This window comes from Zootermopsis nevadensis, unplaced genomic scaffold (genome assembly GCF_977971745.1).
Source record: "Zootermopsis nevadensis isolate Lab colony 2312 unplaced genomic scaffold, Znev_1.0 Znev_ptg000002l, whole genome shotgun sequence".
Taxonomy (NCBI): Eukaryota; Metazoa; Arthropoda; class Insecta; order Blattodea; family Termopsidae; genus Zootermopsis; species Zootermopsis nevadensis.
The window spans coordinates 8226505-8253733 of record NW_028259134.1 but is presented as its reverse complement, the minus strand read 5'-3'; the positions used below and the strand labels follow the sequence as shown (position 1 = coordinate 8253733).

Here is a 27229-nt window from a genome sequence, read left to right as displayed (position 1 = left end):
ACATCGCCTTCTTGGATAAGTGTGGAAACACATTTCTCCAATCCACCCAATCTCTGTGTAATGTTTATTCCTGGACCATTTGTTTGGTGTATTTAGAGCTCTTAATAGCTTCAGAAACCACTGTCTGCAGCATACTAAAGCTTAACTAAGCTCACAGCGATCTATCCAGGAAATTTACTTTAAATTAGTTTAATTTTCATTAATATTGTAAAGTTGCAGAATGAGGAAATCGATAGGAGATAATGTGAGTAACGGTCAATTTTCAGAATTACACCGCAATAATGATAGACTTTCTCTCGCTGTGTATGGGATATCTGCGCTAGAGCAGTGGAACCTAAACGTGTCTCGTTCAGCCCAAGGCGGGTTTCAGACAGAAATGGACACTGTTTCGCGAGTGGAAGCAGTTCAAACAAGTTTCTAGTGTGCAAAGTAGCAAAGTATAGGAACGGTACCATTTTTGGAGTACCATTTGTATCTTACAAGACGCAGGCAATTTTTTTTTGTAAAAACTTTTAAATTATGTAAAATGTTATAATAAGGCACAACATATGTATCATCTGAGCAGTAGTTTTAAATGGAACGTAAGTTTTGAATTTTGTTTAAAATATTTACTGGAGACACAGAAGTTTCGCCCATTAAATAATATGATACTTAATATGGAATATCAGAAACAAAAAGGTTTCTCTATATGTGAAATCAATGCCACTTTAAATTAACAAATCAAACTTTATTGCAAGATCCACATAAACAGCTCTGTGTGTCATCACTGCAAGCACAATAGTTTTCCTGTTTTTTTTTGGAGTGGACACGCCGTCAAACACTATTAGCAAAAAATACGCCTAACCTGAGTAAACACTGCTTGGCTTCATGGAAACATTGAAATTTGTTCTACCATGAGATTACTTCTGACAATTTTAACGTAGTGAGTATTTGTCCTAGTAAACTGTTCACATATATCGTCTACTAAATTCTATATCCTTGCTAATTCTTGGTCACCATGTGATGTTGAAGCATCTGAAAGTTAAGTTATGTGTTGCTAGGTCTTATCAGAACGTCTTGTTAGATCACAAAGTAGATTGGAAGGACAATAATATTAAAAAGTGTTTCCGGCGTCCCAAATCTCACGTAAAGCAAAACTGTAAGATGCACACATACAACAAATTTTTAACCTTAATTACATTTTTTTGAGTGTTTTAAATATCCTTAATCGTTATTAAAATTTACGCAATACAGGCATAAACAAGCTGTCTCTCACCTTATCTATTAAACATTAATCTATCTGGTAAAAATTTAATGACATGAAAAACTGTACGAATATATCAGCTGTGAGATTTCTTCTACTAATTCGTAAAATCTAAGAAACGTCTGTGCTACAAAAAATAGTTAACGATCCTAGGTTCGTGTCTAAGATAAATAATATGACTTTATTTAAACCAAGATACAATGCACACATCTAATGACGTTATTTAGTATGGTAATTCAGTAAGAAGAATCTAATATTGAAAATTAATTACGGAGGAAGCTCCCTTTTTGGTTCTTTCTAAACTACAGTAACGTAACATGAACCAAATCAAAAACTAATTTGTACGAAACCACATATCATCACATTTCTTAAGAATCGTAGAAAGTATACAAAGTGTTTGACTCCCTTCCACTATAACCTTAAACATGTTCCTTGACATTGAAACCATTTATCTGATAGTTAGATCCCTTTTACGTGCGATAAATTCAGTTTATGATATCTGTCGTGATGTTTTGTCCGCGTCAGGTTCGCGTCTGCACTCCACAACAGTGACTTCAGCTCTGCGTCCTATACAACGGGACGATGAAGCAGATATTCATCAATAAAATGACGTACAACGGAGAAATATCAGGCCTGTGTGTAGTAGCCTACTTCGTGGAGCATGCGCAGTGAGAATCAAATAACACTCTTCTCCACTTTTCTTTACGAGTAGATAAATGACAAGGAAAATATATAGTTTTAATAAAAGAAGCAGACAGAATAAAAGATAGAAGTAACAAAGGAAATAACACTGAAAGAAGCAAAGAAAACTGCTAGAAGCATACAGATAAGAATCCCACGTCACCAGAGAGATTTCACTCACTTTACCAGCAAGTTTTCTTGGGCGCGACTCGTTCTCTGTAATGAGAAGAACAAGTTATCTACATCTTAATTAAGATCGAATTTCCACCTGTCCGGGCGTTAGGACGTCTCGTTCCTCGTCACATTGTAAGAATCTTTCTTCGGTTTCTACGTGTGACAAGTTGTTATCCGTTGTAGCGATCTGCTGGTCAATTGGTGTGTCCATCAGTGGAAAAAGCCAACTAACGAGACGATCCCATTTGTGTGCGACAGATGGCTCTGTGTTCAAGTTACTTAGCGGTAAGCCCACACAAAGATCATTTCACGTACCCTTTATTTTATAGAACAAATTTTTAAGCTGTGAGCTAGTGAGAGTGGAAAAGTAAAATGTCTATTATAGTTGTTTACATTTCATACGTCAGTGGAAAAGTCAGTGTAACATGTTGCTGTGCTCTGTCCAAGCCATAATCATCTCTTCCTCCTAATTAATCGGTTTGTGTGTGTTCAAACTTATTTAATTTTTGTCATAAATTCATTTACAATAAAGATGGGATAGGAGGGGCACGCATGGGGGGTAAGAATTGTACACAATTTTGGTTGGAAAACCAGCAGGGAAGAGCCACTCGGAAGACCTAGGCGTCGATGGAAAACAAGATAAAATACATCTTAAAGAAAAATGGTAGGTGATGGATTGGATTCATCTTGTTCAGGACAAGGAGCAGTGGTGGGCTCTTTTCAACATGACAGTGGCGGGAGTGGAATTTACTGACGAGTTAAACCATTATTATATTCTGAGTAATGATTCTGTTCTATGGTGATAGTTGTAAGTCATTGGAGCAGATAGAGAGGAGATCATTTCCATTAATTCATCTTACCTAATTTTATCTCCGAAGCCATACATCGGATTTAGATTAGATTCTGTAATGAAAATCTGGAACGAAAGGTCTACGTGATTTTAATTTTGATTCGTAACTAACTAACTAACTCCTAATTCACATGAAACTTTAGGCCAAACAGAACTTGCCAATTTTCTCAAAAAAGTGTCTCAAGCAAGAAATCGGTATATGTGTCTCTACGGTTAGGCAAATAAATGTTTTCAGATTTTTTTAGAATACCGGTAGTGAACAAGGAAATATAATTTCTGGTTTATGTATGTGTTATAATGATCTTTACATTAATGGATTTATGTCTACAATAAGGATTAAAGCCAAATATATGGAAAAGATAAACGAAAAAGGCATTTGAAAAGAAGGCTTCGTGTAGTCGAGTAAACTTGAACTTCCACACTTGGCTAAGCCTATACCATGTTCAGGAATGTTGACTTTATGGTTGTAGGCAAATGTATAAGAGAAACACAAAAACACACTCATTCAAAAATAAACAATAAAATGTACGTTTCTTCCTTTATTTTATGTTAATTAATTATTAGTGTTTCACGTAAACTTTAAAATTTATTATAAGACTAAAATTTTCTGAGTGTGCTAAGAGTCTTAATTTATATGTAGAGTTTAAATCTGCATATCTCTGAAGGAAATCTATAATGTTTGGTGTGGGCGTAATTTTTTGCAAAATTTCAACCAAGTCGCTTAGTGTACAAACATTTTTGTTTGTCTGTCACCTGCAGATGGTAAACAGTGTGGTGGTCTTCGAGAACAAGGTGCTAACAACTAACACAGAAAAGGAAGGAGAAATACGTAGAAAATAAGACAATTAAGAACTTTGTAATTTTTAGTATTCACCTGAAAGATCTATTATTAGAGTAATGCAATCGTGGCACATAAAATGGGGAGGATACAGCATATAGCTCGCTGGGGAAGATGAGAAATGTTGACATTTCTTGTCAGAAAACCAAAAGCAAGTTATCACATCGGAGGTGTAGAAATTAATATACTAAAAATATCTAATCATACGGGTGTGAACAGGATTTCATTCTTTAAGTATAAGGCCCAATATCAGATTCTTATGAACACGGAGGTTTTAGATAAGTAACCATTTGCTTCTCAATTTCTTTGCTCCATGAAGTTTGACAGTTCGTTAGGCGCCATCTCAGAATAAATCCAAGGCCACGTGCTGAGAGATCATGAATGGGGTGGCGGATCACATAAATTGAGGCCAGGGGTGAACAGACAGACTAAAGTTACGGCGGCCTTGAAAATCTAAACTGTGGGACGATGGATGAGGCCAAAAAACCATCAAAATATCAAGGATGATGATTCAGAATGTCTCTTATAGAGTTAATAAATTCTTCTCAGGCAATCAACCGTGTTAACTGGTTACCGTAGTAAACCGACGTTTCGGGAACCAACTCTGTCCCCATCATCAGGGTTCTGATACGACTGGTTACCTCGGAAGTCGCCTGTGTTACCCTGATGATGAGGACAGAGTTGGTTCCCGAAACGTCGGTTAACTACGGTAACCAGTTAACGCGGCTAATTGCCCTACAAGATTTTATTGATTGTACTCGCTGCGAAAGTCTCAAATGCTATATTTTATAGAGTTAAAAGTAAGATTTTCCGCCTCATACCATAAGCCAAATGGAGATTTTATTAATAAAGCCCCACGCTTTCTTAACCTAGCCTCTAGGTAGATTACGTATTCAGGTTCCCGATCGGGCTTCGTTACAGCAAGGAAATAGTCTCTTGTACCGATTAAACGGTATAATAAAAATGACTCGCATTATTGTAACGTATCCAAATTCTGGACCTGAACAATATTGATATAAATTAGAAAATTACACCCGTCAAGAATGACGGGAAAACCTACAGTAGGCCTACTTAAAGAAATATTTTTATTGAAAAGTGTAACAAAGTAGCGTATACAAATTAAAACAGTTTCTTACAACAAATGCAAAGCGTTAACACGAAATACATGTTTTACTATGTTATAAGAAAAGTACATGCAAGCTTACGAAGTAGACCATGGATGACTAAGCAATCTTTTGTTTCAGTTTCCACAAAACAGCATCCAAATATTAAAATTAAACAATGTTGTATGACAAAAATGTTAAAATCTTTGCTTATGTTTGTTTAAATAAAGCATATAATACGATTGAATGTAGTAGAATCTCATATATCATGTTAGACATATTCAGGTACTACATAGCAGGCCATAGATGAATGATCAGCCACGAAAAAGTTTCTGTTATTTAGCTATGATTTGAGGGTATGTTAAGGAATATTTGTCGTGTTATCGTAATCATCCACCAATGTTTTAATAGGCCATATGTATGAAAAATATTATCAGCGCCTGACAATATCCATAATTTACACAACGCTCAACAGGATGTACATGCGAGAAGTTACAGCGTCCATATTCGAACATCCCGATGCAAGATACGAACACCTTGATGCTCTTATATGCTAGATCACCATTTCGTGTGTGCCCCTCGGGTCTCACGCATAAGCCTCCATCTTGCTGTTCAAACAGGCTTACTATAACTGTGTTAAGGAATGTTTTGCTGCTGAAAATTTATTGTTCCTTATTGCACCTGCTGTAATATATAGTAATCAGAGATCAAAGGAACACGATGTATAAAATGTGAGGTTGGCATAATAAATTAAGTTACGTTACTTGATAAATATGTTACAGTATACCCTTGGATTTGTTGACGTCGGCATAAGCTCATTCGAATTTGTTTCCAAGTTCACACAGTATACGAGGCCTACTTTAAGAACGAAATGAAATCTTAGTAGAATCACTGTTATTCTTAAATGGTTGAAACATAGACTGCTTCTGTGAAACTTCTGACATTAATGTTTTCATGTGAAAATTAATTGGAGTGGACTCGTATGGACTAAAAGTCAATGGTTAGCAGTATGTGATCCGCCGCCCACGAATGATACGTAAACATCAATTTCGCTGTCTACGGAACACCTGGGATTATAAGAATCATTTGGTACAGAATTAATGCAAATATGTAAACAAAAAGTAGGAAAGTGCCAAGATCTGCTACCTGTGGAATAAATTAAATAAAGTAAGAACTTTATTTTAAAATTTGACATGTCAACAATGTGTCAATCACCCTACCTGAAAGGTCGAACAAACCAAGCGAGTAAGCTTAAAATTCAGTGCGTACAGAAACAAGAATCAAGAATAGTAAAGTAAGATTTGAGGTTTTCACAGCGGTGAGTATGAAGATTTCTGGGTTGCTGCGCTGTGTAGTCTGGTCGATGTTAACCAACGTTTCAGAGGTCATACTGCCTCCGTCATCAGGGCGAAGACGGTTGCAGCAAGTACCTCTGAAACGTCGGTAAACATCTACCAGACTACACGGCGCAACAACCCAGAAGACGGAAATCTTCATGAACAGTAAAATATGATCTCTTGCAGTCGTATTTCACGAATCCTCACTCACTGCATCTCTGCTATGTTCAACTACGCTGCTCTCTAGCTTGCACGTATCCGACGTTTCCAGTGCTGACTTGTTATGAACATCGTCTGTGCTTCATATCAAGGAAACTAATCAGGTTGCTTGCAGTGTGTTTAAACTATACCTACAGTAAAAGTCTGCACAGATAGACATTTGTCCGTACATTTCCTATTTACAGTGGTCTGAAACAGGCAATATTTTGTTATCAGTTTTTCCTTTTTTGCTCTAGAACATTCCATCAGGAAGTTAAAAAAAATATGATACGAATTAGTTTTTACACGTCGGCTTTTGGATTACGCTGATATTTTAAATTTATTAGGAGAAAACAAATATTATAAGTAAAACCTCAGAAGGTTTTAGGCGCTAGTAAGGAAGTTGGCTTAGAACATGTTAACGTCTCGTCACCAGACTACTGCACATTTTCCGTGGCGTAACAGCTTCAGAGAGCCAAAGCCGACTAGCTTGACTGCTGGCCTCATTTTCACATGCCTAAGCAGCTACTGCACATTATTAGACTTATATAAAGACAGCTAATTAAAAGTTTAAAAATTTGACCAACTTCAGTTGTACGGGATGGACGTCAAGAAATATGAATTGCATTCACAAGGAAATTAAGTGAAGACTAAATTCCAGAAATGTTACCACGTACTTCAGGATATTCTGTCTTCCTGTCTGCTCTATAAAACGTAAACAATATAATACACAAAACTATAATTTTACCTGTTGATTTGTATGGTTGTGAAACATGTTCTTTCAAACAGAAGGAAGAACACAATTTAAATGTGATTGAGAGCAGGGCGTATAGTGGGAAGAAGTGATAAGGGGGGGACTGAGTGATTTCAAAATTTGCGCTTTTCATCAATATATTATTAGGGTGTAGTCTGGTAGGAGTTTACCAACGTTTCAGAGGCCTTTTTCTGCCTCCATCATCAGGGCATCGTTCTACGAAGCGGTAAAACCAAGAAGACAGCCATCTTCACACTCGCCGCCATGAGAACCTCAAATTCTACTATCTGTAAATTTTTATTCCTCGACGAATACAATTGACCTCACTGAAGAGTACAAAACAAAAAGACGGTTTTGTGGAACTTGTAACCTTCTGGTCAGTTTAGAATCGAGTTTCTACTTGTCGGGATGTTTTTTATAACAGTGCCGACTACCACCAACCAGGAAACGAAGAGCTGTAGTTTTTCTGCGTCATCTAAGGCCCTTGACACACAGTGAACCTAAAAGGAATCGTTGCCTGTTCGGATGCACGAACAACATATTTTTAGTATTACGTTGTGAACAAATCAAGGACCAAAGGTGAGGTTATCTCCGGAGACTGTTTGGTTTTCTCTAGAACCAACCGAAACAGTGATGTCCAAAGTGCGACTCCTTGAAGAAAATTTTTAATTCTGATATATTTCGTTACATTACCTCATTCTACGGCACAACTACAAATGTATACGTTAAACAGCATCGAATAAACAAAGATATTGCCATGAAAAGTAGGCAGACAATAATTTGTAATGAATTCCCCGTGGACTGTTTGGTGAAATTTTTATGCCATTCATTTGGCTACGACTGCTTCATTACAAATTCTTTCCAACTCATTATTCACTGTCATCATTCGACGCTGTATAGTCTGATCTACTAAAAGTTGTTGTTAAGTAAACTATAATATATATATTTCCGGTTTAACAATGTTTATACATTTTCCGGTACCCTGTTACGGGTCCCAACTTTTCGTTGGTTTGATCTATAGACATTCGGTAGGACTCCTTGGACGAGGGATCGGCCCGTCGCAAGGCCTCTACCTGTACACAGGACAGAACAACACAACATCCATGGCTTGAGTGGAATTCGAACTCACGGTCCCAGCGACCAAGCGGCACAAGGCCCATGCCTCAGACCGCGCGGCCACTGCGGACCCCAAACTATAAAATAAATAAAATATTTCTCCATTTGACTGGAGAGACTGAGGAAAAACCCTCATTCAGGATAGGAGATAGCTTGGCCAAGGTTCCAACTGGGCATCCCCGAACAGTCTAGTGTGTTTCCGTTATACCAAACTCCTTGATAAATTGACTTTGGCTGCAAGCGATCATATGTATTTACATCTTGTTTGGGGAATGTGTTATAATAACAGTGGAAGAAATTAACTCTCTTTTGCTCTGTAATTTATATTTGATGCACTTTATTGATCGAGCCTCTGACTCCAAGTTTGGCAAACGTTCTGTACTACGTAGGACTTTTGAGAAGTAAGTACATAATATTTTTTATATTTAAAAATATAAATGATTTTATCTACTATAATGTTACACATCTGACAGAGATAATTTAATGGTAAATGTTTATTTGCATTTATCCTGGGTAACATTAAACATATGAAAGGAAAAATAAACCTGTAAAAAGTTTTTCACCATTATTTAGTGTTACAATACATAAGATAAATGGAAAATATACATTTACACTTAACGCGTTCAAATTATTTTCTATTTGATTCCCCTTGTACGTATCTGAATCACCTCTTTCAGCTGTCAGCTTTATTCAGCCAACACAGTCAAATTCCATTTTCCCGTGTATCATTTCTTTATGGCACAAATTTCTTGGCTATAAATTTCACCTTGCCTGTCGCTGATGTCTCCAAAGTTTGCTAGAAAAAGTTGTAAGTGAGAATGAATGTAGTATATTTTCATACACATAACACACCCCAAACTTCAAGCATTTTGTTAAAAATTATCTGTACTCGGGCGCTTTGTGGTTGCCCAGAAAATTGTCAACAACCGATTTAAAAGCTTCTCTACTCCTTCTAGGACGTCATAAAAATTCCTCTTACTTATAAGGTTCTTCTTTTGTCTTTTCATTGTTGATCCTTGAAAACTTCTGTGCCAAATCATCATCGCCCCTGTGATGAAACATCGATAAACTTCTACGAGATTACGCCGCGCGACAACCAAAAGACATTCTTCATACTCGCCTCCGTGAGTACCTGAAATCTCAGTATGTGAAACTAGACTCTTACAGTGACAAGAAGGCAGTTTCAATGTCTTCTTCTTAACGAGTCCTTTTAAGAAATAAAACATTATTAGGTTCTTTGTCAAATGGAGTTGAACTTCGTTCTTTGCACTTTTCTACAGAAATCAACTGAAAAATACACTGTATTGAAACTACAGTAATATCGAGGAAATAGAGAAACTCATACAAATTTTCGGTAACAAATGTCGTGGAAAAAAGTCACTGAATAGAAGAGAGGACAGCAAGTTCCGTTGAAGCGATAAATTGCTGGATCACATATGATTAAAGCGGAATCTATTTTATGTAGGCCTGTATATCTAGGTACAAAGGTTGATATTTACTGTGCCATTTTGGGTTACGAATAATGGCTACCGCGGAATCGATTCAAGACCACGTTTAAAGGTACCCGCGATGGGCAGGTGCGAAATCAAAGAAGTCATATCGCCTGACTATACAAATGGTCTAGAGCAGGGGTTCTCACCATTCTTCGCTGGCGTACCAATAATTCTAATTTAACACATAAAATGTACCACTAACCAAATGCGTTCAGGGAAAACGTTTTACGTTAATGTTATCTTTTGATTTTATTTTTAGTTCGCGTACCACTCAACATTGGCTTGCATACCATCAATGGTACGCGTACCATAGGTTGAGAAACGCTGGTCTAGAGAACAAGTCCTAATAATGGGGGAACACGTTAGAAGACAATGTTCTGATTGACTTCAGTTTTTTAAGCAATAAATTTGTAAGCATCTTCTAAACATGCAGAAATCTGCAGTGATGACAATGTTGTTGTTGTTGTTGTTGTTGTTGTTGTTGTTGTGGATAGTTCTTCTTGGGTATGAACAAGATTTTTGCTAGTGACTCTCCGAGATTATGTTCTTACTCAGCAGAAGATATAGTATGCAACATGGACAAAATGCGGCCTACTGTCGACAAAATTTGGACACCACAGCTCCACAGATACTCTTCTGATATGTCATCAGACCACCCGAAATGTTTGGTCATCCAATGTTCTGTGACCTCTGTGGGCTGCCTAACAAGAGCGGGTTCTGTCGGAGACATTTAGTCCTCTATAATGTAGGCTCGGCAGGACAATTCTGGACAGGATGATTAGTAAAACCTGTGACGGCAACACCATTCTTCTGTCTCCTCAGAATATACAACTATTCAGGTATTCATATATGCAGTTTAAACTGCCATTATAAACAGCTAAAACCAGCAAGCGTGATATTTGTCCATGGAACGTCTATCTTGCGAGAGAGAGAGAGTGCATATGTTTGAGAACAGTGGTCCCATTAGGTCGAGGACACAATTTCAACCATCGATTTATAGCACCCCTCTTTCCAGAGGCTTTTGTCTCGAGAATTACGGAGTCTAGTTTCTGGCGGAGAGACCCAGTAGGAGGCGCCCACTGCCGTCAGGGCGTTTTTTCACCCTTATTTCTATTCGTTTACCAATTCTTAAATATTCGTCTTAAGGCTGCCTCATACAATATCACTGAACGTCCTACGTAAAACGTTTAATTGCATGGATGCAAGGTGATGAAATTCCGTAGAGGTCTCATGTTCGAGACTAAAAGGATACAAATGTGTTGACGGAACATTATCAGGTTGTTTCCGCTGTTTGAGTTTCAGATCGCCATTAATCTGTAAATCCACTTTCTCGAGATACGCTGGAAGGTGCTACCTGACCACGTAGATTGGTACCATCGCTCTCAAGTGACAAGACAAGTGGACGAATAGATAGCCGAACACTATATGTGACGACATAATCAACCAAAACATCATAAATGCTAATGAAGTTTGCGGATTAGGAACTCGGTGAAATAAGAATGAGACATGAAGGATGCTGTGTGACTGTATAAAACGATTCAACTAAAAGTTTTTGATTTCACAAAACCCAATACATGTAGATGAACATGATTTACTTAATTTTGTACTTTTATTAGCATGAATGATTTTCAATTTATTGTAGTTAACAGTATAACACAATACATGATAACTGAAATACGTATTTGCTCTAACAGTATGAATCACAGAAAATTTACTTCCGTGTTTGGAATAAGTTTAAACAGGCCAAAGGTTTGTAGGGCGATATACGAGGCAAACATAATTCTAGGGGACACTGTCACAGCTAATATGGCTGTCAGAAAGACATAAGACATTACACATTGTTCTGTTTGAAATCTCTTGGCAATTCACACCCGTAGCGTAAGTCTTAACAGGAAGAGATATGTACCTAATTTGTCCTCTTGTATTTTTTCTGAATATATTAGAGGTGGAGTTCTTAGATGGGTGAGGAGGGGGGGGGGTCATACGTACTGCGAAGTTGCATACGGGGTCACTTAGACAACAGGTTTGTGCCCCAGACTTCCCAGCACTTGGCACCACTAACGGCAGACAAGTGGCGTCTTTGCACCGTCTTTTATTAATTTGGTCTGTCATGTCGGGAGAGAGGCTATCCAAAATGTGATTTCGAAATGCACTTCACTGCTGCTTCTGTAGCTACTTGTCGTTGTTAACGTGGTTCTTGTGAGCAATTTCCATGTCAACCTGACGCGTGCTTTGTACAGTATGTTTCATAGATGTTCGCGTTTATGATACAATGTAAGTTATTTATTCAATAACGATGTATGTTTATGTAAAATGTGCATGTGTGTCACTAAGCCGGTTTAGTAGTTTCAGCTGTTTTATGACCTGTGCAAAGACCAAAATGGAACTTTAGAAGGTTAAGGAGCACTGGGGGGAGGAGGGCGTTCACAAAACTTGTCTGGAGAAAAACAAAGTCGTGTCCCTTTTGTCACTTCCGGATTCAAACCAGAAATATTTCAAGTTCAAGACAGTCATACTAGACTCACCCAAATCTTTAGGTCAACAATTTTAACTTCATCAATTTCCGTGCTTTCTTAATTCAAAAACAAATATATTATATTCTTAACCGTTCATAGTCACTGACAATTTCATGTTAGTCATTAACATGTTTCGGCCTTCACTAATTACATACTAATTGCATGCAAAATTCTTCATACGGCCTGTTTCTTATCTGACCCATATTTGACATGTTTATCCTCACTTCGCTACAATTCATTGTACAACTAATCAATTTTCATTTCTTATTCTGTACCTGAAATTAATTATATTATTACAGTAATCCTTTAACGATGACCTTCATAATATCCAAACGAATATGTCCGCAAGGTCTGTATTAAAGTATAATTAAAACATAGGCCTATCAGCTAAAATGACGTTTTCATAATTGCATAAAACATAAACACACTAAAAATTCTAAATCTATATTTCAACTTAACCTCAACTTAGTTTTCTCAATAGCATTAAAACCGCACCATATGTAGTGATTTACTGCCATGCCTCGATATGTATATAATTAGGCAGTAATATATATGCTTACTCCATACTATATGTAACGTTTATACCTCCATAATTCGATATTTATCATAAGACGGATTTATGTATATCTTATGCAATTTTTATACCTCCCTGTCTCAGTCTCCACGGTCTCGTTTGAGTTTGGGATTAAAGTAACAAAGAACTTTATCGCACATCCTACCCAACCAAAGACTGCTGCCATTAATATTTACTCTACCAAAAATCAAAAACAAATTAATATTTGAAGTGAGTGGGCAACGCTGATAATTTACGACTTTCCTCGAAAATTGTTACCAGTTTCAATTATTCGTACAGATTTAACTCTCCTGAAGAACCTGACACTTCACCTAGAACCTTTAAATAATTCACCTGTAAATGCTGAGGTTGGTATTAATGGGAAAGCCATTTGTTCTTAAAATGAACAAAACTTTCTAAAACATGCCATTTTCGTGGAGTAGCTTTCTTGCCATGGTTAATTCTGTGTTAAGCCCTTAACACTTTGTTTGTGAGCGATATTGCTTTAAAAAAATCCTTTATTGTTTTTGTTTCCAAAAAAAAAATAGTAGTAACACAAAATTAAGTGCAGTAGGGACCAGATTACTTGCTAACTGAGCTTCCTAGTGCCGTCGATAGTTGCACTCGGCACGGCCTGGTCGGTGCACGGAACGGCCGGGTATTATGTTAACATAAAGGCGTAGATGCGCGCGCAGTGCTTATCATCGTGCTCTTCACCCCCGCGCCAAGAACTCGCAAGTAATATGGTCCTTGTGCTATACATATACAAGGAACGTTTACTGAAATATTGTGGCATATGCGAATGAAGATTTATTATAAGTGGTTATTGCGCGTAAGGATATATTACTGTGGGACTGTGGAAATTAATAATATAGTCATAAATAATACAGTAGAATAAACATTGAATTTATTTAAAATTATCTGAAGCCTATCTACACGGTTATAATCAAAAAATACCCACAATCACCTGCTTTGTTTAATATACTACACATATGGCATCCCTGAATTTAACCACAGGATAATAATTATTTTTATTTTAGGTTCGTAAGAAACATTCATAATGTGAACCGCATTCTCACAAAAGTTACAATCACGTGAACAGGTTAATGGCCAGCACGCAAACTGTCATGACTACTACAGTGGAATGACAAGAAACGCAACATTTATAAAATACTGGATGCGGGGCATTCCAGCCGATCGGCACCAGAAGCTAAGCTACTTCACGAGACGGTCCGCCCACTGCAGTCCAGATTCCAAACATCACCCAAATGTGTCCTGGATGCCCTACGAGAAACAAAGATACTTTATCCATTTCCAGTATGCCACATCACGTTTTCTTTCATCGTGTGAATGTTTTATATGCATGGCAGTCAAGGATCGCACAGCCTCAGGTAGGATGGTAATAGAATAAAGAACCACGAAATGACTCCTTGGTAAAATAAAATGTATAGGAACCTTGCACAGAAAAAAAATTCTGTTAGTGTTACAAAAGTATTTGTGTACCCAAAGACACTGTTTGCGTTTCTTAATCCAGACTTAAAAATTGTAATACGACTACAGCTGAATGTGAGAGGAAACATTAAAATATATTCAGATACATTTTCAGATGAAGACAATAGTAGTGTGTTTAAGAAAAACGCATTTATGTTCCGAGTCGTAGTTCAATAGAACACCCACATTCAATATCCTCGCGTTTCACGTGGCATTTATGACAGACATCGAGGTGGTGGCTGTTCTCACTTCTTCTGTCAAACCACGAAGTGTCTAAGTTTATTTAAGCGTTGTCATAAATGCCGATGACAGACTTAAAGAATTATCACCTTAATGACGAACGAAGTAATTTAACGAATAAATAAATAACCTAATAACTAAGCAATTAAATGGCTTTCAATTAACAGATGCGGGCGTAGTAACATAATGAAAATTTGTAGAAATGCGGAACTAAATAAATACCCCGAAACGTTTAAGTTGTCTTAAACGAAGTTCCCATAATGGTTCTGACACTTTGTATGCTTGGCGTTAATATGTATCGTGGAAGATAATTCGGTCTGTAACATCATACTGGTCACAGAAGCAACATTGAGTCTCGTTAGAACAAGAAAAGGTTTACCAAACCAACACAAAAACTGTTTTGTATAATTCAACAGGTTGAAGGTTCAAACGTTAACACATACGAGGAGCCTAATGAGACATGACTGCCGTGTTTAAAATAACATCATGTAATGTCGCTGTAGGAACTCAAAATAATTTACGAACACCCCACCTGGTAGGAGGCAAGGCAAAAGGGAAAAAGCTTGTAATTGCGTTTCAAGTAAATACGATTTAACACGTGACCACATACCTACTTCAACATATTCGTTTAGGTATGTGCATAATTTTTCTATACGGACACGCCTTGAGGCTTATAAATTAGTACAGCTACATTGGAGTTAAATACGTGTGCAGAAAAAGTACAGTGTGCCCCTAAAATAGCGATCTATACATTTAAGTCATTGAAGAATTAATCTGTAATGAACTTCGATGCTTATAAGAACGTTTAAATACATAAATACACAAATTAAGTCTAAATAACATTAATTATCATTGCACAAAATATCACGATTCATTTTTAAAACTTAATTTGATTTCTTATAATGTATGATTAATTCAAGAAGCCAGGACATTATATGCATAACACCTAAGAATTTTTATTTTCTTTAAATCACGATTAGAATTAATGAGTCACGTATTTAAACAAATTAGTATGTGACCCAGATGGGGCAAGAGGTGTGCACCGGGTATTGGTTGGGACGCCTGAGGGGAAGAGACCGCTGGGGAGACCTAGACGTAGATGGGAGGATAATGTCAGGTGGGATCTATGGGAGACAGGAGTAGAAGGAGACTGGATTTTGTTGTCCCAGGACAGGGTCCGGTGGAGGGCATTGGTGAGTTCGGTGATGAAACTTCCGTTTCCATAACCCATCCAGTTAGTTAGTTAATTAGTATGTGACCAAATAGTCTTTATATTTATTGCTTTAGGTTATAGGTTTTTCCAATGGGAGAAGTCTCGGAGAATTAACATGTGATTGGTGAATGTAAATGGTCAGGAAGGAATTTTTTATGGCCTAATAAGCCTAATTGTGACACACATTTCCACATTTTAACCTTCTACCGTCGACATTCCAGTCCTCCTGTATTTTGCTGAAGCGACTTTCGATTCGATGCATTCATTGAATCCGATATTAGAACTCCCCCTCCATTCACATGGACTAACCTTGGACCTGTTTCAATCAGAATTAATTCTGAGGTACTAGAATTATTAAAAAAATGTAGAACTCCTTGGACATTACACGGCCCCTACATTAATAACACAGCACAACAAAAAACGACAATATACATAATGTCTCGTGTAGAAAATGAAAAAGCGATTTGGTTTTTCGAGGTGTCCAAGACTGGAAGCAAGGAGATGATCAATCTAATATTAAAATTAAATATAGCAAATTTCCGTGTAAGAAACTAAAATAGGTCTATTTGTTTTGTAAGGATTTGGTATTGTGGTTGACATATTATTAACCATTTGTAACAGGTGTGAAAAACCAACATACAGTCGTCCCTGGGACGTGGTTGGTGCGTCAACATGAAATCGATATTTCGCTTCTCATGCATGAATTGAGTTTAGTATTAAGATAAAACAGTTACGTTTAATTTCATTTCCGTTTGCACTCCGTATCCTCTGGGAGTGTCTCGATGAACCTGTTCGATACGTGCAATGTTTCCACTCTACTTGCCAGCTCGGTCACTGCAATTCATGCCTTGCTGCAGTCCGCGGTTTGGTTCAAGTTTTGTGAGGTCAGCTCAACCGACATATGATTCACGCCTCTCAAGTATAAACCTGGAGAGGGTTTAAGGTGCGCACTCACCATGGCAGAATGGAGTATCAGCATCTAACTAACTAACTAACTAGATGGCTTACCGTACCCGAAGGTTCATCACCGAATTAACCAAAGCCCTCAACCGGACCCTGTCCTGGGCCAACAAAATCCAGTCTCCTTCAACTCCTATCTCCCATAGATCCCGCCTGACATTATCCGCCATCTACGTCTAGGTCTCCCCAGCGGTCTCCTCCCCTCAGGTGTCCCAACCAATACCGGAAACACTTTAGACAAGTAGAACTTATTGTTTTACTGCCATCTACAACAACGTTCCGAGAGTATTCATGCTGTAAAGGAAGACCTGCAGTAATAAACATCCTATTCGAGTGGTAATAATTCCTGATTCGTAAGTAACCAATCCCTTGTTCGAACCTCCATCAGAAGACCAGATATCTACAGATACTCTATGCAAGTACTGATTGCCTTGAAGTGGGGCACGATCGTTGTATTCAACATCGTTTCAAATTCATTACTAAGAATCACGCTACCATTCGAAACCTAACCTAATTTACAGTACTCATTTGGAATGTCATCACTAGCTTATAATTCAAGAATCAAACTTGATTACACTGAATTAAATCATGGGATATGCAAGGCGCATGGGAAGATGATAAATGTATGCAAGGTTTCAGCCGAAATTTCTGAACACAATAAACAGATTGGCAAACATAAGCGGGAGGATAATATTAAAATAAATATAATTAATTCAATTATAAAGTTGTAGACCGAATTCATCTTGTTTTGATTAAGGTTAAATGGCGGACTCTTATGAGTTTCTGGCTCCATAACAGGAGGGAAATGCTTTAGATTAGCTGAATAACAAGAAGCTTCTTATGAAGCATTATTTTCAATGGAGTTAGCCACCTACACTGTAATTTGGGGACAAAACCACCTTTAAGTAGTCACTCTAATAGTACTATTTGCTTTATACTAAACTTATTTTTCTGGTAATGATATTTAGACTTATCTTGGCTGGCATATGTACGGGTGCTTGAAAATTCACATAACCCATTAATACATCTTTATTTATATTTGCAATTCAATATAATACGTTTGGATTAATATAATACAATATCGTAGTGATTGTACAAGAGCTCAAATAGGTCATATCATTTTGGAACCTGCTCGAACGAGTCCGTCAAATGTCTTCAAACAGTCAAGTGGAATGATGTCTTTTACACAAGTGCAACGAGTGTTCACTGTCAAACACAAACTTGAATCTCGATCTTAGTTAACTTGCAAGAAAGAGTTTAGGCATACATTTCCCGAATCTCCTGTGCCAAACAGATCTACAATATGTCGTCTGGTGAATTACTGTCACTACAGAAATTTCACTGGGTTGCATCAGACATGAGGAATTGTGTGAATGACTGTGTCGCTGAACGCTGTACACATTCCTAATAATATAAAAATTATCTTTTGTTTCAAATTTAAAATTTTTAACAAAGATGATAAAATTTTCCAGTAATCAGTTGCGTGACTCTTTGGCCATTCTGTACTTTGTGATTACTGAAATTAAACACTCATGTATTATACAACAGTGGTGTATGAAGCACAATATCCATAATATATCTCATATGAAGAAACCAGTTTATAAGAAATAAATTTAATTTAAATATTAAGCTTACATAATGGCCCTTTAACACAACTCCGGTATTAATGAACTACAATTAAGAATTTGTAATAGTTAGTAATAAAACACTGATTTCAGTACAGTCGTAGAGTATTTTCTTTGAAACGTTGCACAAGCTTGCAAAGATTATTTTGACTAGTACGAATTTTAAAAATAATGTAAAATACGTGCCAACTTTGTACTTATCACAGACCTAAAGAATATAATTAAAAATATATATTAATATATATATGCATGCTGCTTGTAACATTTCGCTTTTTAAAGAGTTTCATTTTGCTCGCGATTTTGCAATGATATGCAGAATTAATCAAGATACGAGTTATTAATGCCTATCGCTTATTTTCTATTTGTTACCTGTTTGTTTTTGTTACGAGCGTTTTAACGAGAAATCTAGGGTAGACTAAATTTGTTGTAGGTTTTCTTTATTTGCCCAACCTAACCTAACGCCCGTCGCCCTCGGTGGACTAGTGGTTAGCGATTCGTGGGTTCAATCCCGGCCGAGGTCGATGGATTTTTAAGGGTGATAAAAATCCGTAGCCTTCGGAGTAGAAGTAAAACTGGCGTTCCCATGTCGTAGATTTACGACTTGACTGTACTGTGCGCCGTTCGTGCGATGCGGAAAATAAATTCTGCCGGTGGCGACTCTGGTGAAAGAAAATTCAAACGAAGCTATGGTGGCGCTTTTGGTAGGGTCTGCGTTTGGCAGAAGTATGGAGTCAGACGGAAGGTCTTTTGGCTGGAATGTGGCTTCAGTCGCCATGAAGATGTTTTCACACGTAATTTACTTTACAGAGACAGTTTATAAATGTTGTACTTTGAAAGATATTTGTAAAAATAATGCTTATTGTTTTGCTTTATTGTTCAGTACAAAGAAGTTTCATTCCCATGAACTTTGACGGGTTATACGACGCTTATAAAACAAGATAGTCAGAAATGCTTGTAACTTGACCAAGCTTAATTCATCTGAACAATTTTTTTGGAATTTGATGACTTTTTTATTGAAATTCGATTGTAAAAATTTGATAGGAAGTGTAAATTTAGCGTAGCATTTGAAAACCAACTTTTTTACTGATTTATTTCGAGGCTTAAGTAAATGTTTAATTTCGCATCGAAGTGTATCCAATAAAAGTTATAGGTACCAATGTACAAAAATCTGAGTCATTAAAGATGCGTGGTGGAATAGCCTGGATTCATTCATGACAGAAACAGGATTTGTAAGATATGAAACTTTCACGGATACTATGTATAACAAATTCTTCTTGGGCTACCAGCCGTGTAAGGTGGCTTAATGAAGAAAACACCAACGTTTCGAGAACCATCTTCGTCCTCGTCCTCAAGAAACTCTGAGTATCCTGAGGACGAGGACAAAGATGGTTCTCGAAACGTTTGTCTTTATATAGTAGCCCATAGTTGTCTAGGAATAAAATGGCAGAGGCGTGTAGCTAACCATCATCTCCATCTAACACAGAAGTCGCCAAACTTTCATGAGTCACAGCAATTAGGAGGATATTTCATTTGGTGACGGACACCATATGCGTTTATAAATAATAAACCTGCGCGCGATTAAAAACACTTCTCTATTACAATTAAAAGGCCATTACGTAAACGTCTTTATATATTTATAACCATGTCAAATTATAAGGAAATGTAGATCATACGTACTGACGGAACTCCATCAGCTGCTTAAGAAAAATGTCTCATTGACAGTTCCGCAGGAACGTTAGTACCCGTGAAAATACAGTTCGTGATCCTTGATCTAATGTATAGACCTAAAACGTGTGGACTTCACCTCCATGCCCCTACACACCTCCCTGACTTGGTGGTTGGGGCATGGAACAACTTTACCATTTTACCGTTACGCTAGTATAAGGCTGTAACTTCCTTGTGATAACCAGTTTCTGAAAACTTCGACGATAATTCATTCCAGAGCACAGAAGTCTGCAACTGTCTTTCGTGCTAAACAATGGGTCAAACTGTTATGGACAGCAGCGTAGGAGCAGTCTTAAATAACTAAAGACAGTAACTGCTTTGAAAGCACAATGCCCATCCAACACACGATACTGGAACACGTTGAGATTAGCGTAGAAGTTGAGTGCCAAGTTGTCTGAATTGTTCCCTGTTCTCCTTGTCTTTCAATTTAATACCTGAACTGTGGGGTATGCTGGGTGGATGGTATTCTTTTTATGGCAATGTCGGCCTCATTCTTCTGGCAAAGTTTATTCTGCACAACGCACCTTCAGCATGAAGACTTTCAGGTAATCGAAACTGGTCTAAAAGCTGCTGCTGCTGTTGTGGTGGGGAGGTCAGGCGCGGGTGAACACCGACGAGTTCCTGGTCATGTGACTTATTTGAGGTTACTATTGGACGGTTGCTCCATATTTAAAAAATGAAATATGAAGTCACTATTTACCTTTTGTGAAAGAGCGTCTTATACTCTCGGCATATAGCACAAACTGTATTTAAAAGATTGAAAAATTCTGTTATCTTTCTAGTCGTCCTTACTATTATGTAATATTAAATCAACCACTACTGTAACACCACGTTTTCAAATTAAATAACAATGAAAGCGGGAATTTTTTGCGAGAACAGTTCTTTGAGATTGAAACAAAGTGAACTTGAGTCTATCGTGATCTTCTGGGTTGTGACGCCTGAAAATCTCGCAGGTGGTTGCCAATATTTCGAAGGAATACATCGCCTCAATCTTCAGGATAAACTTTGAAGATGAAGGCTATACGTTAGCACCACAACCCAGCAGACCACAAACGGCTTATTCACTCTCATAAGAAACTCAGATGTCAATACACATTTATTTCATTCAAAAGTCATTAACTAACACAAACCTATATAATAACTCACGCCTTAGTAGGATTAAATGTTTGCTTTATTAAAACTGCAGCAGACTCAAAAGGTTTCATGCATGCATGTACATTATAATGCACTAACTTCTAATAACAGCGTTAAAGTAAAATGTCAGTAAACGTTAACACAAATAATAAACTCGGCTTAGTACAGAATTCATTAGGCAGGAATTGTGGACTGAAGTTCTGGAAACGTCAATAAAGAAATATATTTTTATAACTTCCATAAATGGAAGACGGGATTTAAAATTTTGTTATTCATTAAATGCAACAAGAGAGGTTAACAAAATCAATTGTGACATACAGACAAATGTATGAACTTTTTATTTTGGGAGTACATTCCGATGAATTCCTGAGGTTCAGAATACATACAGTTTGTTATTCAGCTGTTGACTTTCGCGCTATAACGTATCCTGAGTCAAAATGTACCAACGTCACTTCTGTCCTTAAAGGAACTACCCCCATCTTCAGTAGGAAACACAAATGACTAAGATCGGGTGAACGTGGAGGCCAAGAAATCAACTGTCCTCTCTCCACTTTTGGAACCGGGTATTAAATAATTGTTTCGAAAATGTACCAAATGTGGTAGGATTTAACAGATTTATTCATAATTTCCTGACACTTTACCAAAAATCGCAGGACTTGAATGGTGCAAAGGTTGGTAACATGTGACATGCCGATAGAAAGAGAAAATGCAGTCCCTGTGCAACGATGCATTCTCAAACAGCACAACTTTGCTCACACAGTAATTATATTCCTTCCTCATACAAATTAACATAGAAAATTCAGTGTAAGAGTTACAGACGTAATTTATATAGAAATAGGGCGTTTCAATGTGCAACAAAAAATTAACCGTTATTCGTAGGTTAAAAGGTGTTTCGTTGTCCTATACTTTCGTATTGATAAATAGTTGAATTTGAAATATCGGTTAACTTTTGCGGAAATTTTATATAACAACCTCTTACGCCTTCATCGGAAAGCTTAGAGCATTTCTAGTTCCACTACGAAACGAAAATCTTAAAGTATTGTGTTGCTCAAAACTGCAAACATCTACGATTTACCTGCAGCTGGAATTGAACGACTCAAATGTGAGGCCACTGGGATTAGATTAATGTATTTCAAGAATATCGAACTTCTTAATCCAAAAAGTTGAAAATTTTACCAAATTCTTTACCACTGACTAGTAATCCTCATCAATTTCAGCGGATGACGCGGAGAAAAATTTAACTTTTGATAACTTTTAACTAAATTTAGGTACAAGTTTTTTTAACATTTACAGATATTAACTATTGCTTCGTATGTCAGTCTTCATATTAATTGCAATATTTAGCTGCATAGTAATAATAGCCACATGAATGTCGGTTTACTTCCGAAGTTCTAAGAAAATTCAAGATTTTGTATAAAAGGTTTGACCATGAAACTGATGATTCCAAGAACAAGCTTATTTTTATTAAAAATTATGACAATTTTGCAGCATTTCAAATCTTGAATGTTTTCCATGAACACGGTATAATTTCACATATTACATATTACGTACATATAACGTTTGAAATATAAACACAGTGTGCTTCTGGTATATCGATAACACTTCAGATTTGAGGGCCTTAGTCGATCTCAGTTGGACTGTCCTAACTGAGGAATTGATGACTGTCTCGGCTTTTCAGAAGAATGTCGGCTATTCAACTCTTCTTCCAAGTTATTGGCTACTTAAAATCTATACCTGTTCACGTTTGAATTAGTATTAGGTACTATATAGCCTCTGTAGCTGAAACGGCGACATTAAATAACTGAAGAATAAATCAGCCAATAAAACACATGCATACATTAATACATGCAAATATGAATCACATAACGATTGTGATCTTCAGGGTTGTAACGTCATGTAGTCTTGTAAGTGGTAATCAATATTTTGGAGGAATGTAACGCCTCCATCTTCAAGGTTTAAATTTAATCTCCGAAACGCTGGTAACCACCTACAAGACTTATAAATTAAACCAAAATAATTTTAAATACAGGATCAAATAGGAAATAAATCTGTAAGCAGTAAATAAATTAGCATAGAAGAAATAAATTATTATCATTATTATTGTTACTATTTGATTTTTCTAAGTTTTATATTGACATTTATAAAAACCTAACGAAACTGGGGCAAGTAAGTTGAAGATCATATAAATTATACTTGTAAATCATTCAAACATCTATGGACGATAGCAGTTGTCTATTATAACTGATTTCTGTAACTTAATGTGTACGTTTCTATTTAATTGCATATATTATATGCTTTTATGTTTGTTTTTTGAGACAATTTCAGATGAAGAAATGAAATAATAAAAATAATTTGAAGATAATAATAATTAAAGACATTAGCGAACTTCGGAAAACCGCAATTCTAGAAACACCATATTTCATTCGAAAGACGCTGATGTAAAATATATAATAATGCTTCACACGAAATTTGTTTTAATGACTGTAACACGTGTTAAAAACAAAAGTATTTCAGATATAGCTGCTGCACTATTTACATCAGGAGCAAGGTTTTTCTAAGGTACATAGAACTAAATACCCTGAGAAATGGTGAATAGATGGAATATTAATAATAATATATTTGTTAGTATTAAACTTCGTTCGTTTGAAATGACAATAAAGTTGTTTAAAGGCCTTACATTCGGTAATTTATCCTTGTAATTTAATTCTGAAACCTGTATGCGGGAATCAATCATTAATACTGAAATTACGTTGTTCATATCTGCTGTATATTTAATTTAATCAGGAGAAGCATCTTTAAATCAACACTAATAAATCAATTCTGTAAAAATTGCCACGAAGTTCCATTAAGGTATTCATCTCGTCCAGACAACCAATAATCAAGACCAGTGAATAGGAAAAATAATCACATCAAACAGGAATTAAATTCACACAGCGCCAGGCACTGGAGTTGGTTTTCAAATAAAAGGACAAGTCCATCATACCGCCTTAAGAATTATTACAAGTTACAACAATAATTATAGTTTTATTAGATGACCTCTCACCACACTATGCCTTCGAGTAAAAATTATACGCACACAAATTGTATGGTCCATTTCAAATCCTTTCACCTCGTCCAAGTTTCTGATGCGACGACGAAAATAATAATTAAATATAATATTCATCAACACAACACAGGTGGTTTAAACAGAAAATCAAAAGCCACTGCAAAATTTAAAATCTGGGTCACTTGTTTCTGTCGACTGATGCTTAACTTCATCGTGATGTTAAATGGGAAACATAGGAATTAAGGTTTGCATTTGAAACTGTGTGTGAAAGCCAGACACATTTCATCTAACGATACCAACAAAATAACAGTGATTAATAGATATAATCTTTACTATCATTTCATTCCTGAATTAATCGACTGTTCTTCCAGGATGTTGACCGAGTGAGAAGAACTATATATACGCTTTGGCCTAGGTCAAAACAGGTGGGGTCGGCAACCTTTTTATTACCGCAGGCCGCATACATATCTTCGTTGAGGGCCACAGAAAAAATATTATTATTTTGGTAGTAAACAAAACTGAATTTCTTCCAGTTTAAAAATATACACTTCAAAACGCATAATAACTGATTTTCCATACAACTGAGTGTATTATAAAGACATTGTTAGCTTTCAAACAATTTTGACTTGAAGTCATTGTTAATTTTATAAAACTTCGATTATTAACAGCGCAGTAATTTTAGTATTGTTTTGATAATTTTATATGCTATCAATAACTGAACAATGCACATTTACTCAATAACGCGAATTAACATCACACATATCTACAAAACTGTTTCTTCTTTAAGCTATATTTTTGCGAATATTTCTGCCCCTGCGTTTAGGCAATATATTTACATTAATCATCTCGCAGCTGCAGAAAGGTGTCACTGTTTTCGTGTTGGCTAATTCTTATCTCACGTGATGGGCCGCACATAAAATTTGTGAGGGTCACAGGCGGTCCGCGAACTGCAGGTTGCTTACCCCTGCTATACAGCCTGTTTGTAAAAGAAGTCCAAATTTCGTCTTTTATTGCGTTGATGTAAACGGGAATAATATGTAAAACAATGTCACTTAATTAAATTATTGCAGCAACGACCTTGGATAGAATTGTTGCATTTTTTATTCATCGGTTGCCCTGTTAACGTCATCGCAAATTGTGTGGAGTAACGGAAGCTTGTGAAAATGTTGTACACTCGAAACAGTACATATTTTCATCAAATGTTGCCACGCAAAAGGGCGTAATGTCGCATCTTACACGTTAGGCGCATAGGGAAACAGCCGTATGCAAGTTCAATTGAAAGAAAATTTCACGTTTCCCTGTTTTTTCGTAGTAAATGTACCGTTTCTTGAATTGCTGTTATTTGTAGTTACTGCAAATAAGAACATTTGTACGAGTGTTGGGTTTCCTGGCATTTTGCAAGTGACTTTTACATTTACATTCTTTTGCTGTTGATTGTGTTTATCATGCAGACTCTGTGTGCAAATGGTTTATCACAACATTTTTGTACCCTAATATTTTTCATATTTCAGAGTTTAATTACTGCTGTTATTGTTGCAATAAAAATACAATCAGTAGTGATGATTTTGTCTCAGTTTCAAACAAATCTTGTGCAATATTTGATTTTTAAACTTTCCTCTTCTTTACAAGTTTAACTTTTATTGTTTCTTGCACTCGTGATCACATGACAATTTACTTCTTTAGTAAATTTGAGCTGATTTTTGTGGCTGCAAATAATTTTGATAAACCCGTATTAACGGATGGTTATCACTGCGACTTGCCCTGTTACGTTCATTTTCATCCACATTCCGTTCTTTTAATTATTGTTCGCATGTGTTTTAGATCACAGATTATCAATCGCGTATATTTTGTAATGTTGTATCACTCTGTATTATGGGCAAACGCAGTCTCTTATTTTATGTAAACAATGAACAAAAAAAACTCATATTTGTTGAAGAAAATAACATGGGGTTTTGTGAACTTGTTTATGGCAGTAAATTGGCAGCAATTTTAATAAACTGGCATGTACTTTCAATGAATTGTTATTATTTATAACCCGGCTGCCAGCGTGTCGACATAAAATGGTGTCTGCGGCCCCTAGGTCTTGAAAGAGGTTGAAGAATCCCTGGTTTGAAGCTAAGCAAAACTACAGAGTAATGAGTGTTTATTCCTTCCTTAATTTTTCCTTTTTCTCTCTCTTTTACCCTGTCTCTTTTTTCTCTGTCTCTCTCTCTGCGGGAGACAACACATGTCTTTGGAATACAATACAACAAACTATTGCTAATGATTCACAGTTGTGTTAAGCAAGTACTGTTTAGTGTGAAGGCCCTTCCTCCGTGAGCTTAGCAAAGCTAAGTACGGTACTTTATTAGCATAATTCGTAATGATCAGTTTGTTGACCTCTTGAAAGAATATAAGGAAGGTAGAAAGGTCACGTTCTGGTAAAAGGGTTGTTTCATTTATTAATTTGGTAGGAGGAAAGACTGTAGTAAGATTTACTTCATCATCACTGTGTATCCATTGTCCAAGTGGACCGGACCGGTCCGTACTTGATGTCAGCTCGGCACCACAACTTCCCCGCTGCTCGCTGACCTCTTGTTGGTTCGTCCATTCTTCACGACGCCTTACCATATTGTGATAAACAAAGACAGAGTCGCCTCTTCCGCTCTCTCTCTTACACTCAAAGAAACGAATTTTACCGCACAGAGCAACGTTTCTTTACACCATTTTCGTGTCCACTCGTCTTCTACTTATCCTCCTTTAGGCCTGCAGACGGGTCACTGCGAGTTGTAGTTATAACGTCAGAATATCTTGAACTGAACAGTAAGGACGCTTCTATGAACACTGTAAATATTCACCCCGTAAAGTACACAAAATCACCAAAACTGCCCTTCACCTCACATCACGGGCCATGACGTCATCAGGCAACCGAAAGAATGGCAGATGCACCAATGGTATCC

General features: G+C 36.7%; 1 long non-coding RNA gene across 2 annotated transcripts in view; it reads right to left on the bottom strand.

Annotated features, from left to right (window-relative positions):
• LOC147875058 (uncharacterized) overlaps positions 1-27229 on the bottom strand; it is a 256461-nt gene that overhangs the window by 154634 nt on the left and 74598 nt on the right. Inside the window, exon 3 of one of the 2 annotated variants that reach the window (XR_015537337.1) lies at positions 13742-14140. The exons of the other annotated variant lie outside the window; for it this stretch is intronic. This is a non-coding gene — a long non-coding RNA (uncharacterized LOC147875058). Of the gene's footprint in view, positions 1-13741; positions 14141-27229 lie in introns of those variants that run through there. 2 annotated transcript variants of the gene reach the window in all.